Source organism: Rattus norvegicus, chromosome 9, assembly GCF_021556685.1.
Source record: "Rattus norvegicus strain SHRSP/BbbUtx chromosome 9, alternate assembly SHRSP_T2T, whole genome shotgun sequence".
Lineage (NCBI taxonomy): Eukaryota > Metazoa > Chordata > Mammalia > Rodentia > Muridae > Rattus > Rattus norvegicus.
Genome location: NC_141542.1, coordinates 43380794 through 43398768, shown reverse-complemented (window position 1 = coordinate 43398768; position 17975 = coordinate 43380794).

Genomic DNA, 17975 nt, shown 5'->3' with positions numbered 1-17975 from the left:
GAAGCTGCTCTACACAACAGTAGTATTAAAAATCTATGGTATTGAACCCTACAACAGATAGAGGCCTTATATCCAAAATATACAAAGAACTCAAGAAGTTAGACCGCAGGGAAACAAATAACCCTATTAAAAAATGGGGTTCAGAGCTAAACAAAGAATTCACAGCTGAGGAATGCCGAATGGCTGAGAAACACCTAAAGAAATGTTCAACATCTTTAGTCATAAGGGAAATGCAAATCAAAACAACCCTGAGATTTCACCTCACACCAGTGCGATTGGCTAAGATCAAAAACTCAGGTGACAGCAGATGCTGGCGAGGTTGTGGAGAAAGAGGAACACTCCTCCATTGTTGGTGGGATTGCAGACTGGTAAAACCATTCTGGAAATCAGTCTGGAGGTTCCTCAGAAAATTGGACATTGAACTGCCTGAGGATCCAGCTATACCTCTCTTGGGCATATACCCAAAAGATGCCTCAACATATAAAAGAGACACGTGCTCCACTATGTTCATCGCAGCCTTATTTATAATAGCCAGAAAATGGAAAGAACCCAGATGCCCTTCAACAGAGGAATGGATACAGAAAATGTGGTACATCTACACAATGGAATACTACTCAGCTATCAAAAACAACGAGTTTATGAAATTCGTAGGCAAATGGTTGGAACTGGAAAATATCATCCTGAGTGAACTAACCCAATCACAGAAAGACATACATGGTATGCACTCATTGATAAGTGGCTATTAGCCCAAATGCTTGAATTACCCTAGATCCCTAGAACAAACGAAACTCAAGACAGATGATCAAAATGTGAATGCTTCACTCCTTCTTTAAATGAGGAAAAAGAATACCCTTGGCAGGGAAGGGAGAGGCAAAGATTAAAACAGAGACTGAAGGAACACCCATTCAGAGCCTGTCCCACATTTGGCCCATACATATACAGCCACCCAATTGGACTAGATGGATGAAGCAAAGAAGTGCAGACCGACAGGAGCCGGATGTAGATCGCTCCTGAGAGACACAGCCAGAATACAGCAAATACAGAGGCGAATGCCAGCAGCAAACCACTGAACTGAGAATAGGTCCCCTATTGAAGGAATCAGAGAAAGAACTGGAAGAGCTTGAAGGGGCTCGAGACCCCAAAAGTACAACAATGCCAAGCAACCAGAGCTTCCAGGGACTAAGCCACTACCTAAAGACTATACATGGACTGACCCTGGACTCTGACCCCATAGGTAGCAATGAATATCCTAGTAAGAGCACCAGTGGAAGGGGAAGCCCTGGGTCCTGCTAAGACTGAACCCCCAGTGAACTAGTCTATGGGGGGAGGGCGGCAATGGTGGGAGGGTTGGGAGGGGAACACCCATAAGGAAGGGGAGGGGGGAGGGGGATGTTTGCCCGGAAACCGGGAAAGGGAATAACACTCGAAATGTATATAAGAAATACTCAAGTTAATAAAAAAAAAAAAAATCCTTCACTAAAAAAAAAAAAAAAAAAAAAACTATGGTATTGGTATATACACAGACAGGTTGATCGATGGAGTCAAATTGAAGACTGAGAAATAAACCCACATACCTATGGACACTTAATTTTTTACAAAGAAGCCAAAACCATACAGTGGAAAAAATAAAAAAAAAACTACAATAAATGGTCTAACTGAAGGTCTACATGTAGAAGAATCTAAATAGATCCATATTTATCACTTTGCACAAAAGTCAAGTCTAAGTATATCAAAGCCTTCAACATAAAACCTGATACACTTAATCTAATAGAAGAGAAAATGGGGGATGTCCTTGAACACATTGATACAGGAGACAATTTCCTGAGCAGAACACCAATGGCTCGGGCTCGAAGATAAACAGTTGATAAATGGGACCACATGAAACTGAAAAGCTTCTATAAGTCAAAGGACACCGTCATTAGGACAAAATTACAGCCTACACATTGCAAAAATATCTTCACTAACCCTACACCTCACAGAAGGTTAATATCCAAATACATAAAGAACTCAAGAACTTAGGCTCCAACAATCCAAATAACATAGTTTAAAAAGTGGGGTACAGAGCTAAAACTAAAATGAATGATCAACAGCAGAATTTAGAATGGCTGAGAAGCACTGAGAGAAATATTCAACATCCTTAATTATTGGAGAAATAAAAAGAAAAAATCTCTGAAATTCCACCTTACAGCTGTCAGAGTGGCTAAGATCAAAAACTCAAGTTGGCAAGGTTGTGGAGATATTAAAAACAAGGACATCATGAATTTTGCAGGCAGATGGATGGAACTAGAAAATATGCTGAGTGAGGTAAATCATACCCAAAAGGACATGCATAGTGTATATGTACTCACTAATAAGTGGATATTAGCCGTAAAGTACAGAATATCCATGATACACACCACAGACTCAAAGAAGATATGCAAGAAGGAAGGCCCAAATGAAGATGTTTGAATCCCACTTAGAAGTAAGGACAAAATAGTCATGGGAGGCAGAGGAAGGAGGGGACTTGGGTGGAAGAGGGGAAGGGAGAGAAGAATCAGGTGTGTAAATAGTTAGGGGAGAAACCCAGAGGCCCGGGAGAATGAATGGAAATTTGTAGGTGCTCAGGGGTATGGGGCTGTATCTCTAGGAGTCCTCAGAGTCAATATGGGTGACCTTAACTGAGATGCCTACCAGGGGGACAGGGAACCTGAAGAGGCAATATCCTGTAGCCAGGCAGGACCCTCAGTGGAGGGATAAGGACACCAACCCACACACAAAATTTTGACCCAAATTTTGTACTGTCTGAAAGAAATTCAGGGACAAAGATAGAGCAGAACCTGAAGGAATGGTCAACTAATAACTGGCCCAATTTAAAAATAATTTCATGGGCAATCACCATTCCTTGACACTATTAATGATACTCTATTATGCTTGTAGACAGGAGGCTCGTATACCTACCCTCTGAGAGGCTTTACCCAGCAGTTGACTGAAACAGGTTGTGGACTCACAGTCAAACATTAGACAGGGGGACACTTATTGGAAGAGTTGGGGGAAAGTTTAAAGGAACTGAAGGGGATGGTAACCCCATAGGAAGACCAACAGTGTCAACTAAACTTGAACCACACTCTCAGAGACTGAGCCACTCATGAAGAACCATGAAGGCTTCCAGCACATATGTAACAGAGGGCCACCTAGTCCTGCTTCAGTGGGAGAAGACGGACTTGATCCTGCAATGACTTGATGTGCCAGGGTTGGGGGATACATTGCAGGGAAGCTACCATCTCAGAGCTGAAGGGGAGAGGTGGGGCACTCAGCGAGGGGGAAACCAAGAGAGGGGACAGCATTTGGATTGTAAATAACTTAATTTTTTTAAAATCACATATTATTACACATTGGTTTTTTTTCTCAGAAAGGAAACCAGAAAGTTGGTGTATCAAATATTACCCATTATAGCCAGGTAAAGAATTTTGTATGATTCCTGAAAGGTCATGAGAATATGTTGAGTGTTTAGACATACCTCAACTGCACACTTTAAAATTGAAAATTATCCCACTCGGCCTAACATTAATGTACATCAAAGAAATTTACATATTGTCCCTGGGCCATCATCAATCCCTATGACGATCTCTCCCACTTCAAGATGAATAAACAATCAACATCCCTAGCAACAGGGAAAAAAACCCAGTCTGCAATATGAGAAGTAGAATTACCTGAAAGAAAATGACACAACTTTAATAAGTAATTTTACAGGCAATAGAATAAATACTTGAAGAGCTTGTACTTTATAGCAATAAGACAAACATAAGATATTGTCGTCACTGTGAAACATGATTGAAAAATCTTTCAAGACATATAAATAATGACATTTCAAGGAATAGAGCAAAGGAATGAAACCTAACTAAGATGAGATTTAAGAATTAAGTTCTCAGCAAGTTTTTATTAAAAAAGAAATTCAGACGAATGTGTGGCATAATGAGCAGACTTCCTAAGAACTTAAGAACTTTACAAGTAAAGAGGTTTAATGAATAATCATAAAATTATTTTAAAAACTAAAACATATACTACTTTAGAAGGTGTGAGTTTAGGAAGGCCATCTGAGATGAATTATGAGGCAGAGAGATCAGGAAAAGAAAGTGTGGATAACAATCACCAAGCTACACTGTTTACAGCTCCTTAGGCTATGGGACCTGGTGAAATAGAACCTTAGTAATGAGACACCCTAAAGTTTCATGCAATAGCCAACTTTATTGAGAGCATCAGACAATTTATTCTCTTTGGGTTAAGGAGAATCCCAGGGGTGATGTGCACAATCACAAGGTCAAGCTGCACATGGCAAGCACGTGTTTTCCCGTAGAGGCACGTAAACAAACAACAAGAGCCACTTGTAATGAATCATATGGAGTAAACTCAATCCTCTCTGCTGCACCAGGGAGAGGCACCGAAGCACAGTCCAAGAATAAATCCATGTTTTTGAAGAAACTGAGGTCATAAGACTCTGTTCTGGCTTTCTTGGAGTTTTGTCACAAGAACCCAAGAGTTCTCCTCATAGCTACTCCGATCTTGGACTGGGTTCTGAAGCTTCGGCATATACATGTGAGATATTATCAAAATTATAAGAGTGAAAGTACAGAGAGGAGATAAACAGCCTGTGAATCATAGATTTTGTTGGAGAACAATCATCGCTATAATATAAATAATTACTGATAGTATAAAAACTTGGTCCTGTGTAAACAATCTTACAGAGATCTGTGTTCTCAGTCCTCTTGAACACAAGTATGTTGCGTAGCTCTGGCCTTGAAAGGATGAAGCCAATGTTTTTTTTTGTTTTTTTTTTTATTAACTTGAGTATTTCTTATATACATTTCGAGTGTTATTCCCTTTCCCGGTTTCCGGGCAAACATCCCCCTCCCCCCTCCCCTTCCTTATGGGTGTTCCCCTCCCAACCCTCCCCCCATTGCCGCCCTCCCCCCCACAGTCTAGTTCACTGGGGGTTCAGTCTTAGCAGGACCCAGGGCTTCCCCTTCCACTGGTGCTCTTACTAGGATATTCATTGCTACCTATGGGGTCAGAGTCCAGGGTCAGTCCATGTATAGTCTTTAGGTAGTGGCTTAGTCCCTGGAAGCTCTGGTTGCTTGGCATTGTTGTACTTTTGGGGTCTCGAGCCCCTTCAAGCTCTTCCAGTTCTTTCTCTGATTCCTTCAATAGGGGACCTATTCTCAGTTCAGTGGTTTGCTGCTGGCATTCGCCTCTGTGTTTGCTGTATTCTGGCTGTGTCTCTCAGGAGCGATCTACATCCGGCTCCTGTCGGTCTGCACTTCTTTGCTTCATCCATCTTGTCTAATTGGGTGGCTGTATATGTATGGGCCACATGTGGTGCTGGCTCTGAATGGGTGTTCCTTCAGTCTCTGTTTTAATCTTTGCCTCTCCCTTCCCTGCCAAGGGTATTCTTTTTCCTCATTTAAAGAAGGAGTGAAGCATTCACATTTTGATCATCTGTCTTGAGTTTCGTTTGTTCTACGGATCTAGGGTAATTCAAGCATTTGGGCTAATAGCCACTTATCAATGAGTGCATACCATGTATGTCTTTCTGTGATTGGGTTAGTTCACTCAGGATGATATTTTCCAGTTCCAACCATTTGCCTACGAATTTCATAAACTCGTTGTTTTTGATAGCTGAGTAATATTCCATTGTGTAGATGTACCACATTTTCTGTATCCATTCCTCTGTTGAAGGGCATCTGGGTTCTTTCCATTTTCTGGCTATTATAAATAAGGCTGCGATGAACATAGTGGAGCACGTGTCTCTTTTATATGTTGAGGCATCTTTTGGGTATATGCCCAAGAGAGGTATAGCTGGATCCTCAGGCAGTTCAATGTCCAATTTTCTGAGGAACCTCCAGACTGATTTCCAGAATGGTTTTACCAGTCTGCAATCCCACCAACAATGGAGGAGTGTTCCTCTTTCTCCACATCCTCGCCAGCATCTGCTGTGAACCCAATGTTTTAAACTTAGCCAAACCTTTTCTGGAACTGCTACTCAGCCAGTGTGGAACTATCATCTAAATAATACTTTTTAAATATCATAAATTACCTCCAATAAATGTTATAATTGGCATAATGAACATGTAGAAATTGATGGAAAGGTAAACTTAAATTGGTTTCCTGAGATTTAGGATTTAAATTACATCAACCTATGCCATTGTTTGGGTCTGGACTCAAATCTCCTGATGCGTAAAATGGGAAAGGAAGTGTAACGCGGCTGTTTCCCATGTGAAGAGATCTCAGGATTGGTGGATGCCCTGAAGAAAATATGGCTCTCCTTCCCTTACTCTGAATTAGTGTTGATTTGACTCATTCATAATCTTCTGATGGTGATCAAGACATGTAAAACTGCAGCCAAAGTTTTGAAAATTCTTAATCATGGATGATACACACACACACACACGCACACACACACACACACACACACACACACACACACACACACACATCTCCCATCAAAGATTCCAAACTTTTTTCTGACCTAATCACTAGTTAGGTCCTTGGGATCACAGATGCCCTCCTGTGGCAAGAAAAACAAAGTGTACAATTATGGCATCTGAAGGTAAAATGAGGCACATTCACAAAAAAAAAAAAAAAAAGAGGGGGTTGGGTGGGGAGGAAGGCAAATCAGTAACCAGTGATGTCTTTTACCATTGTTTAATGTGGTGAAAAATTATTGCTAAAATTTTTTGAAAAAAAAAAGAAAATTAGCTAAGTACATAAGGCATAAAGAAAGCAGTGTTTCAAAACTATCAAGTGCTAGCAAACCATACCTATAAAATATAACACGTGCAGTCGGTTATAGCTTAACTAACACATTTTAAAATATAAATGAACACGCTGTTAAGGGAAAATGAGAAGCTGCCATGATGACAATTGTAATAAGTGAAGTGAGAACACAAAACTTGTCTATACCAAATCCTGTGAAAATAAGGAAGATCAGGAGACATACCAGAGAACGAGAAAAATGACATGTTTAAACTCTACCACCCAGCAAAGAAATTTCTTTTTTAACTCTTTACAACACTCCTTTATTTTCAGGAGCTAGTGATAAACTGGAACGGATTTTTTTTTAAAAAAGTTTACATTTCCAGAAAATAAATTATACGGGCAAAAGTTACATACTAACAGTAAGTTTTGTGACATTGATTCAAAATACTTGAAAAATTGCCGACTTTTTAAGTCATTTTCTAGGATTTGCTGAGGTTAAAACCTAGGAAAATGGAGACATTAATAAGTTAAGGAGCTCTATTATTTTTATATTCAGTGAAAGAGTTGTTTATACTTAAAACTAATGACCAAGTCAATAAGTAAAAAGTCTCTGTACTGAATTTAATAAAATTACCTTAATCAACTTAATTGTGTGCTTTTAAGGACCTCATTCAAGTTTCATTCTTTGCCACATTTTCAACACACAAAGTATTTTACCATAGCTTTTCAAATAAGATTAATTCTGATTAGAAGATACCGACCATACCTACCCGATGATACAGACACTAAAATTTGACTAAAAGACTCATCCAATCTGACTCCATGGTAATTAGATTTTATACTAATTACTAAAATGCAGATGATGGAAAATTTTTTATCTAATGCCATCTTCGACTTTAACACGTTTCGATTAATCTTTACTCTTCACTACCAAGGCTTTCCCCACCCCCTGAGATTCACCATACTTCCTAAATACAATTAGTTTCCCAAAGGAACTTGGCAAGGCCTGTTACTAGAGGGCGTGCTCTGTGCCGGAGATCACCATCACAGTTAGCCCCTACAACACTAAGGGCTGAGCACTATGATGTAACTCCCAGATTGATGTCCCGACAGCTACTGAAGTCTCTCGGCAAAATCAAACTGGTTTCAACATCCATTCGCACTTTAAGCAAAAACCAATCATTTGAATCATCTCAATTAATAACTACTAACTAGCAAACCAACCCATGAAAGTGATCTATTCCTTCCAAAGAACAGTAACACATTCCCCATAAAACTAGTTGGTCAATCTGTTTTAATATTTTCCATAAACGGTCCCCCCCAAAAAAATTTAAAATTACTTCATTTACTATCTCTTGAACATTTACTATAACATCAGCAAATTTGTAATCCTTAATTAGAAAATCTCAATAGAATCGTGGTACTCCAATGAATATATGTAAAAAGAGTGTTTTAGTTGCCTAGCAATTCTCAAAAAAAAAAATTAGATGAGTTGCTTTGTATACCGTCCAGACAGTTTCTTTAAACATTTTCCTGCCCTGCAGCGTATTAGGCTAGCGTGCCTTGTGAACAGGATTTTAAGAGTCTGGAGATGTGACTGTGTTTAAGATTCCTTTTTCCAGTCACTAGTTCATTGTCAGCAGCAGCTACAGAGCAACTTGGTGTGTATTCAGAGACCGCCAGGAAGTTAGTTCCGCATGACTGAGTCAGCTCTGCAGCTCGGAGAATGCCGAGCTCCTGCTTCCTTAAGCAATCATATATTTCTTGTTGCAATAACAATAAAGAGACAGTGTAGTCGTGGTGAAATAATTCTCATTTCACTGTACTTCATGGAAAAAAAATTAAGTCACCTATAAAAGAGTGACCCATACTATACATACTATGTGAATGTTAAATAAAAACTATGGGGGCTTTGATTCACTTTGTGTCGTGTTCCAAAGAGCTTTAAAGAAAAAAAGGCGCTGGTGATTTGTTTAGTGTATGCAAGTCTTCCCACTGGAGGAGGGGAAAGATAACGTGTCAGTATAGTATCTGCAAGGAAATTGAATATGTAAATTAGCAACATCCAGAATTCAAACCGTATTTAAAACTGAGTCAGTGTCTTGGTTTCCATGGTTTTCAGAGGGTGAAAGAAATATGTGGCAAAGATTTTCAGTAGTTCCGAATTAAGTTAACATTGGTCTCAGGTGCTTAACTACTGACCTATGGATGTGCGCAATCCATCCTCCTCCTCTGCTCTGTAAATTATTCATTTTAAATTTTAAAAGATAGTAGAAAACTGTTCCTATACTCAACCCTTTATTAGCTATTTTATGTTTAAGTGTTTCAAGATTTGTTCTTGCATACATTTAAGACTGAGAACAAAACAGTTTCTCATTACCATAATGTTATATAATATATTCAGACATAACCCCCCAAATAGCCTCTTAGATATTTAATGTATTTCCTAATGATATACTAATGTGTCTATAATTTCAGAGTATTTTATTTAAACAAATATACGAAGGAGCACATAATCTCACCTGAATTCATACGTATAATCAAAGCCTAACAATTTTGAGTCGGTCTAGATATTTTAAGAACATGTGCTTTTCCTTCCCTTTACCAGAGTTCATCAAGCACACATATGCATGTGTGTCCTTTCATATGTGTATATGCATACTGTCTGTGTGTATCACACACGTGTGTAGATGTATAAATACATATTTGAACCTACAATTCCAATCAAGTCATTGACTGTCCGTTTTAAACCTGGTGATGTTGTATGGAAGTCAATAAAGAAGCTCAAATTTCAGCTCAAAGGAAACTTATTAAACACAAACTCGGTGGATGAGACAACTGCGAATTCCAGGGATGAAGGCAGACGTGGTTATCACATTTCGTATTCTGAAAGACGCTCCCGTAAACACATGGAAGATATCAGTTTATCTGTCAGAATATTTTTGTGCGAGAGAACATAGCAAAGTGATTCATAAAAGCTGTGAGCAGTCTGGAGTACACTATCATGACTTTTCTTTTTTTTTTTTTTGGTTCTTTTTTTCGGAGCTGGGGACCGAACCCAGGGCCTTGCACTTCCTAGGTAAGCGCTCTACCACTGAGCTAAATCCCCAGCCCCATGACTTTTCAAATTGACCAAATTCTAACTCATGGTGGAATAATAAGATGCCTAATGCAGAAAAACGAACTGTATATACTTATAGGATTCAGCGATCTATTACCACACTATCATGTTCAAGGTGTTTATTCATGTTTTCTAGAGCTAAATACATTAACAGCACTATAAGTTACTTGATAACATTCTTTCTTGTAAGCTCTAAAGACTAGCACAATTTTCTTCCATCATGCAAATCTTGACACTCAATCACTGTAAACTCACGTGACTATCCATTGTTCTACTTTTGCCTTTGGTAAGTGAAATAATGATCCTAGAATAGTCCTATCACTAAAACGCCCACCAAAGGGTACACATGGAGGGACCCATGGCTCCAGCTGCACATGTAGCAGAAGATGGCATTGTCTGGCATCAGTGGGAGGGTAGACCTTTGTTCCTGTGAAGGTTTGATGACCCACTGAAGGGCAGTGAGGTAGGAGGGGGTCGGTGGGTGCAGGAGCATCCTCATAAAAGCAGGGAGAGAGGGAATGCGATAATGCATTTGTGGAGGGAAAACCAGGAAGGGGGATAAAATTTGAAATTTAAATATATAAAATAACCAATAAATTTTAAAAAAAGGAATTGTTGTGAGTCTGTCCCAAAATTGGTTCTAAAATATGGATGTCATTTTATATATGATGCCTTGATAGTTATAAATACTAAATATTTTCTATTGTGAATTAACAGGCCTTAGACTACTCTGTAATTTTTACTCAGAAAAGAAAAGGCTAGGGATACAAAGGGCTTTCCAAGTGTGTTTAAATTTCATCCTTATAACAGGAAAAGAACAACAACAATTTTAAAACTACAATATAATAAGAAAAATGAATCAGTTGGAAAATGTATTTGCCAGGTAACCTGAGTTTAAGGCCCAGAAGTCAAAGTAGAATGATCTCTCCTGTGATTCCTGCCAAATTTTCTCCTGAGATCCATACACACATGATGATCTGCAGTTGCTCAGAAAAAAAAGTTTAAAAAAAGTTTTAAAAGGCCACTTAAAAGAAAGTTAAGAATTTTGAAATATGAATAGAGCTGCTATGAACATTGTTGAGCAAGTGTCCTTGTGGGAGGGTAGAGCATCTTTTGGGTATATGCCCACGAGTGGTTATAGTTGGATCCTGAGGTAGAACTATTTCCAATCTTCTGAAAAATAACCAAATTGATTTCCAGAGTAGTTATACAAGTTTGCACTCCCACCAGCAGTGGAGTAGTGTTCTTCTTGCTATACATCCTTGCCAGCATATGCTGTACTTTGATTTTTTTTTTATCTTAGTCACTCTGATTGGTGTAAGGTGGGATATCAGAGCCATTTTGATTTGCATTTCCCTGAAGATTAAGGACTTTGAACATTTCTTTAAGTGCTTCTGGCCCGTTTGAGATTCCTCTGTTGAGATTTCTCTGTTCAGTTTCGTACCCCACTTTTAATTGGTTTATTTGGATTGTTGTGTCTGACTTCTCGAGTTCTTTATGTAATTGGATATTATCCCTCTATCAAATGTAGGATTAGTGAAGATCTTTTCCCAATCTATAAGCTGTGGTTCTGTCCTATTGACAGTGTGCTTTGCCTTACAGAAGTTTTTCAATTTCATGAGGTCCCATTTATTAATTTTGACCTTAGTGCCTGAGCCATTAGTGTTCTGTTCAGGAAGTTGTCTCCTGTACTGACAAGTTCAAGGCTATTCTTCACATCCTGTTCTATTAGACCTAGTGTATCTGGGTTGACACTGAGGTGTTTGATCCACTTGGACTTGAGTTTTATGCAGGGAAATAAAAATGCAAATAGTTGCATTCTTCTTCATGCAGACATCCTCTTAGGCCAGCACCATTTGTGGAATATACTCTATCTTTTCCATCATGTGGTTTTGGCTTCTCTGTCAAAAGCCAAGGGTTCATAAGTTTATTTCTGGGTCTTCGATTTTATTCCATTGATCACTCTGTTCCTATACCAATGCCATGCAGTTTTAATTGCTATTGCTCTGTAGTATAGCTTGAAGTCAGGGATGGTGATACCTCCAGAAGTTCTTATATTGCTCAGGGTTGCTTTAACTAACCCGGGTTTTTCATCTTCCCATATGAAGTTGAGACTGGAAACAGCCTAGATGTACCTGAACTCAAGAATGGGTAGAGAAAACATGGTTCAATTACACAATAGAGCACTAATCGGCCATTAAAAACAAGGACATCATTAATTTCACAGGCAAATGGATGGAATTAGAAAATAGTATCCTGGGTTGGGGATTTAGCTCAGTGGTAGAGCGCTTGCCTAGCAAGCACAAGGCCCTGGGTTTGGTCCCCAGCTCCGAAAAAAAGAAAAGAAAAAAAAAAGAAAATATTATCCTGAATGAAGTAACTCAGACCCAAAGGTCATTCATGGTACATATTCCCTCAACAGACACAAAGAAGCCAAATTACAAGAAGGGCCCAAGGTAGGACAGTTGAATCTTTCTCAGAAGAGGAAACAAAACAGATACAGGAGGTCAATGGAAGGAGGAAAATGGTTGGAAGACAGGATGGGAGGGGAGCAGTACAGGGTGGAGAGATCCTTTGTAGGAAGAGCAGGAGAGAGAGAAGAAAGATCAATGGTGGGGGAGAAGTGGCAGTCTCTAGGATGTCCAGAGGCCTGGGATGATCAAAGGCCCCAGAGGCAATATGGCAACAACAGTAGTTGAGACTTTTAGTAGTAAGGGATATGGATTGAAGTGGCAGAATCCCAGTGGAGGAATAAACACAGCAACTCACCCACAAAACCTTCCACTTCAAATGTCTCCTGCCTACAAGATATGCAGGGACAAAGAACGAGCAGAAACTGAGGAAATGGTCAACCAATGACTGCCCCGTATTGAGGCCCATCTCATGGTCAAGAACCAATCCCTGGCACTATCAATTATACTCTATTATACTTGCAGACAGGAACCTAGCATAACTCTCCTCCGAGAGGCTCCACCTTGAAGGCAATTGAAAGAGATGCAGAGATTCACTGCCAAACATTAGGTGGAGTTCGGTGAGTCTTATAAAAGACTTGAGAGAAGGATTGAGGGAACAGAAAAGGACAGGGACTCCACGGGAAAACCAACAGAGTCAACTAACTTGGACCCTTGGTGGGGCTTCCTGAGATAGTATCACCAACCAAAAGGCAAACTAGTGCTGGACCTAGGTCCCCTGCACATTTGTTGCATATGAGTAACTTGGTCTTCATGCAGTTCCCCTAGCAACTGGAGCCATGGCTGTCCGTGAGCCTGTTGCGGGCCTGCTTGTGGATCCCATGGACAGTCAGATGTCTGGTTTCAGTGGAAAAGGATGCACCTCTTCCTGCAGTAACTTGATGTTTTTGTGGGAGAGTTTGTGGAGGGGCTGACACCCAGAAGGGGGCTTCTGGTTCTCAAAAGAGAAAAGGAAGGTGGGATGGAAGACTTGCTTGAGGCCATAATGGGAAGAAAGGGAGGACTGATATTGGATTGTTACGTAAATAAATAAATAATTCATTAAAAAATAATTTTGAAATGTTACACAGTAAAAAAATAAAATAACTTTATAGCTAAATGAATAGGTTGACCTCAAACTGCTCAAATCTGAATACCGAATGGTCAAGAACAAATCAAAGCACGTTTAGTATACCTGTGATTGCTTTCGCAATGCAGGGAATTTTCCTTGCTAATCCCTATGGAAATTGTTTAGTGTATCTAAACAATGAGCATTAAGATAAATGAGCAAAGTGCTACCCCAACTCTTTTTTCTCTGTACATAACTAAAACATCAGGAAAGGTGAGTATAATATGACTGAGTCACACTGACTTCCTGGGTTCTTATGTTCTGAGTTACACAGAGCCTTCAAGTCAGAACTTTGCTTTTATTGTTCCTTCTGTCGCACTGGAAGCATGAAATAATCTCTCATGTAACAATTGCCATAGATTTTTTTTTAGCCAAATACTTGACTTGTCAAAAGTTGGGTAACTTCTTTTGTGAGCTGTTAACAAAAGAGAACACAAATACAGCAATTCTTGTTTCCTACAGTTCCAGGAAAAAAAAAAATGAAGATTCTCTTCTAACTTCCTTAGCTTAGTAAGTACAATTTAGTGACTTGTTCTCCACATACTGCCATTTTTCTTTGTTTTCTAAAGATTACATAGGGAGGTATAATATCTGTGACCCAAATATAACTCAACCAAATCACAGAGAACATTAGAGGAACACATGTCCATCTAAAAGCTGCAGAATGGCAGAGGACAGACAAATCCTCTATTTAATAAGCGTGGAGTATTTAAAAATTCAAAACAAGACCACTAAGCACAAAGGAACCTTGTTTCCAAAGTTATTCTGATCTTTCTTCATAATGCTAACCTTCACAAAATTAAATCTCACCAGGCCATTGAACAATCAGAAGCACTAAAAGATCACCAGGCAAGGAAAAGGTAGCTCAACGATGAAGCATCATAGTGTCAGGGAAAGAATACATTAGAGGTTGCTAGTGGTGGATGGAGAGAATGAGTGAGAGGAAGCATGATTAGGCCTTTGGAAGGGACATGCATACATTAATAACAGAAGCATCCATGCTATTTCATTATCAGCTTTCGCCAAAAGTAGGAAGAAATCCTAAAAATGGTGGGGTTGTGAGGAGCCTCTGTATAACGTTTATACCTACAACTTTTAATTACAGAGACACAGAAGAGGAAGCAATTGAAAATCTGGGTCAGAAATACATTGAGAGTCAAGTATACTATACCATGGAACTTCTACTATGTATAATGGTTGGGAAAAGTGTGTGTTTTTTAAACAGAGAAATATAAACAGGGACCTTGCTACTTGTTTAATTCTTCCGATCCTAGATTTCTCATGCTAAAATTGAAATAACAATGAATACTTTGTAATGATTTAGTAGACTAAACACTTAGAAAATTATAACACAAAAGAGAATTGGCACTTGACTACAACTATTTTCAATTTTGTCAATAACTCTTATTGTGCTTTTTTTTTTTCTGTTAGAGCATAAATTCTGACTCCTTCAGATCTGCCCTGGCAACTTCCTGGGCAATCACTGACAGTGATTAACAATAGGCAGTAATAGGGTGCCACACAGTAGCAGGCAGAGGGATAACAGAAGTGCAGGCCAGTAGACTTGAGCTATTTTTAACCATTCAAAATCCGCAGGAACTACTAACAGGGCTAAATATACAAAAGTACAGAGCACAATCGGGGCTTAAATGCAACGTGAGAGAGGATTGTGAAGAGGTTGTGCAAATGATATTAACATTTGAAGAACCACAGTAGAATAGAGAACAAACCAAAAATCAGATTATGTGATATCCCCAGCACTCTCATTTTTGTTCAGAATAGATTTTATTGAAAGGTTTATTTATTTCTATTTGTGTGTGTTACATGCATTCAGTTCCTTTGGAGGCCAGAAGAGGGCACCAGAGCCCCTAGTTGACAGCTGTTGTGCTGGGACACCACATGAGGTCCCCTGTAGGAGCAGTCAGTGCTCTTTACCTCTTAAACCCTGGGCCATTTCTTTATCCGTAGTCTCCTCACATTCATAGTTTCTGCTTGAAGTCTGTTTTTCTACAGGTCCTTCTTTTAAACATGGCTTCACGCTTCTATTTTGTCACTTTCAATATACTTTTTTCATTCTGTGCATTTAGTGGTTTAATTATAATATGACCAAGGGGCATTCTTTTTTGAGAGAGTCTGAATGTTCACTTTATCTGTATTGACTTCCCTTTATCTCGTTTTTGAGACACCCTCTGCTGTGATTTTGTTGAAAATGCTCTTATCTCTTTTCTAATCAGTGTATGCTGTTATTTCATTCTTCAAGGAGCTACCAAGAAGCTGAAACTTAGGTCCATACCCTTACCACAAATAACATATGCTGTGAGCCAGAGCCAGAGAGAGATGGTCCTTTTCATTCTGATGTCTATGGCTGTGATGCCTGACAGAACCAATGACAATATGATGTTGCTGGTTCTTGGACATTTCTGCCTTTCCTTCTACAAGATGATGGACTGTAACCAGGAATTGGTACCTAAGTTAAACAAACAAACAAGCAAACACAGAGAGTAGCCAAACTACATCCTCCTCACCTTGACTGTACTGCACTGTTTGATCAGCTATATAATTAGGTGCACAGATGGCAACCATAACAAAGGAAGAGGAAGTGAGTGATGCTCTTCTGAGCCAACAACAAGTCACATTATGGGTCAGCAACATTATCAGACTGTGTGGCCTATGGATTTTCAATCATCCTCAGATGGTTTTCGTAATGATTGTTCTGCCCACTGAACACTACTTCCCTGACCATTTAGCCTCATCTACACCTGACTATAGGGTTGACTCTTCCCGGATTTGAAACTTCAAACAACTCGTAGTCTCCAAATGAAATGTCCATGTGCTGGCTACCTCGAAGAACTGTGAAATAAGGTTCCAAGTGGCGATGTGGCTTTTGTTAAGTTCTTTACGAGGCTGACCAGCTGCTACAAACATCTGTGTCTGTACAGACCTAAAATGTTATAAATTTGGAGCCAAAATTTATTCCGACATATTTTAGGCCATCTAAAATAACCATTATTGCACTTAACGTTTGCAACCTAAAATTCTTATGTTTATTATGTAAGTCATTTTATGCTGACAAATTTGAAATGTGGCCCAGCACATTGTAAGAGATATCCTCCAAGGAATCAGATTCAATCAACGTCTTGACAATATACTATCAGTATCGAAGATCTGGATACTGTTAGTAACGCCTCCTCTGAGGCATCCCTGTATGTCCTTTGATTCTCTTGCTTACTCTTGCTCTTCTTCTTAATAGACTTCTATAGTTTATCTCATCCAACAGATTCACTTATAGGTGGCCAACAACTTCCACTAGAAAGAATAAAGTAGAAAAATCATGTGGCCATCCACATTCAGGAGAAATATCTATTACACCCCAGAACAAAACACTAAATAGTTTCATAAATACTCTTCAATGAGGTCCAACAATGTAACGGCTTAAGGAAAAACCAATTCTAAAACACAGACTAATTCTTCCCTAACCAATTCTATATCCTTACTGGATTCCAAGGAGACTTCTGCCTTCAACTTCTGCCTTCAACTCCCTTAACAAATAAGGGAGAAAAAGCCCTCAGGGGGAATCAAGATGGGCTAGAGAATAGTTTAGTCTCCTGAGACTCTACTTAGATTGGCCTATACACAGAACCCCCTTCTAATATTGGCAGCCTGAGATTCTTGCCTGAGATTTTATGCACATATATATCCATCCTAACAATGCACCTAGCAAACTGTTACTAGACCTCCACGGCATGAAGCTGCATACATGCATCGCCCTCTCTGAAGATTGGGCTGAGTTTCTCATCCCTTTAATTCCCATTAAACTTATAGTTTATTCACTTGCACTCCACTTATGACCAAATACAAAAAAAGAAAACCAATATCATTTAAAATGGATTTTGCTTTGTACGCAAGAAGGCACAACTATTCCCACTGATGAACTTTTAAAGACAATTCCCTATTTACTATCTTGGAACATGTATCATGCAGCTTACATAGGATCAATATCAGATTAATTATAAAAAGGAAAATGCATGATAGAGAAATATTTACCTAACTAAATCTGTCCATCAAAATAGGAAACCACCCACACTTGTTCTCTATTAACGAAAATCCATTCTGTCTTTAGGCTTCATTAAAAGAAATCCCTGGGGCCGTTGTGTTCACGTTGCCCATTGTCAATTTTGGCAGTGCACTCATTTCTAACCAATATTATTACGTCGCTTTGAACAAAGTTTCCCTGCTCCATTGAAGTTTGTGTGTCCCTTTGTTTTACTCTTGAATAAGGTGCTAAGAATAGGGAAACACACAACCCAGACAGAAACAGACTGACAGAGAAAAGGTGGAGGAAGAAATAGATATAGCAAAGAAATTGATAGTAATAAAATGGATATAGTAACAGAAGGGGTAGTTTGATTGAAGAATGTCTTTATAGAAGAATGGATAACGAAAATATCATGAAAAAATGCAGAACAGTCCCAATTCTCAGGAGACGGAGATGCTAAGATTTGCATACCTGATGAGCCTGTTTATGTTCGCTGGGAGAAGGAAA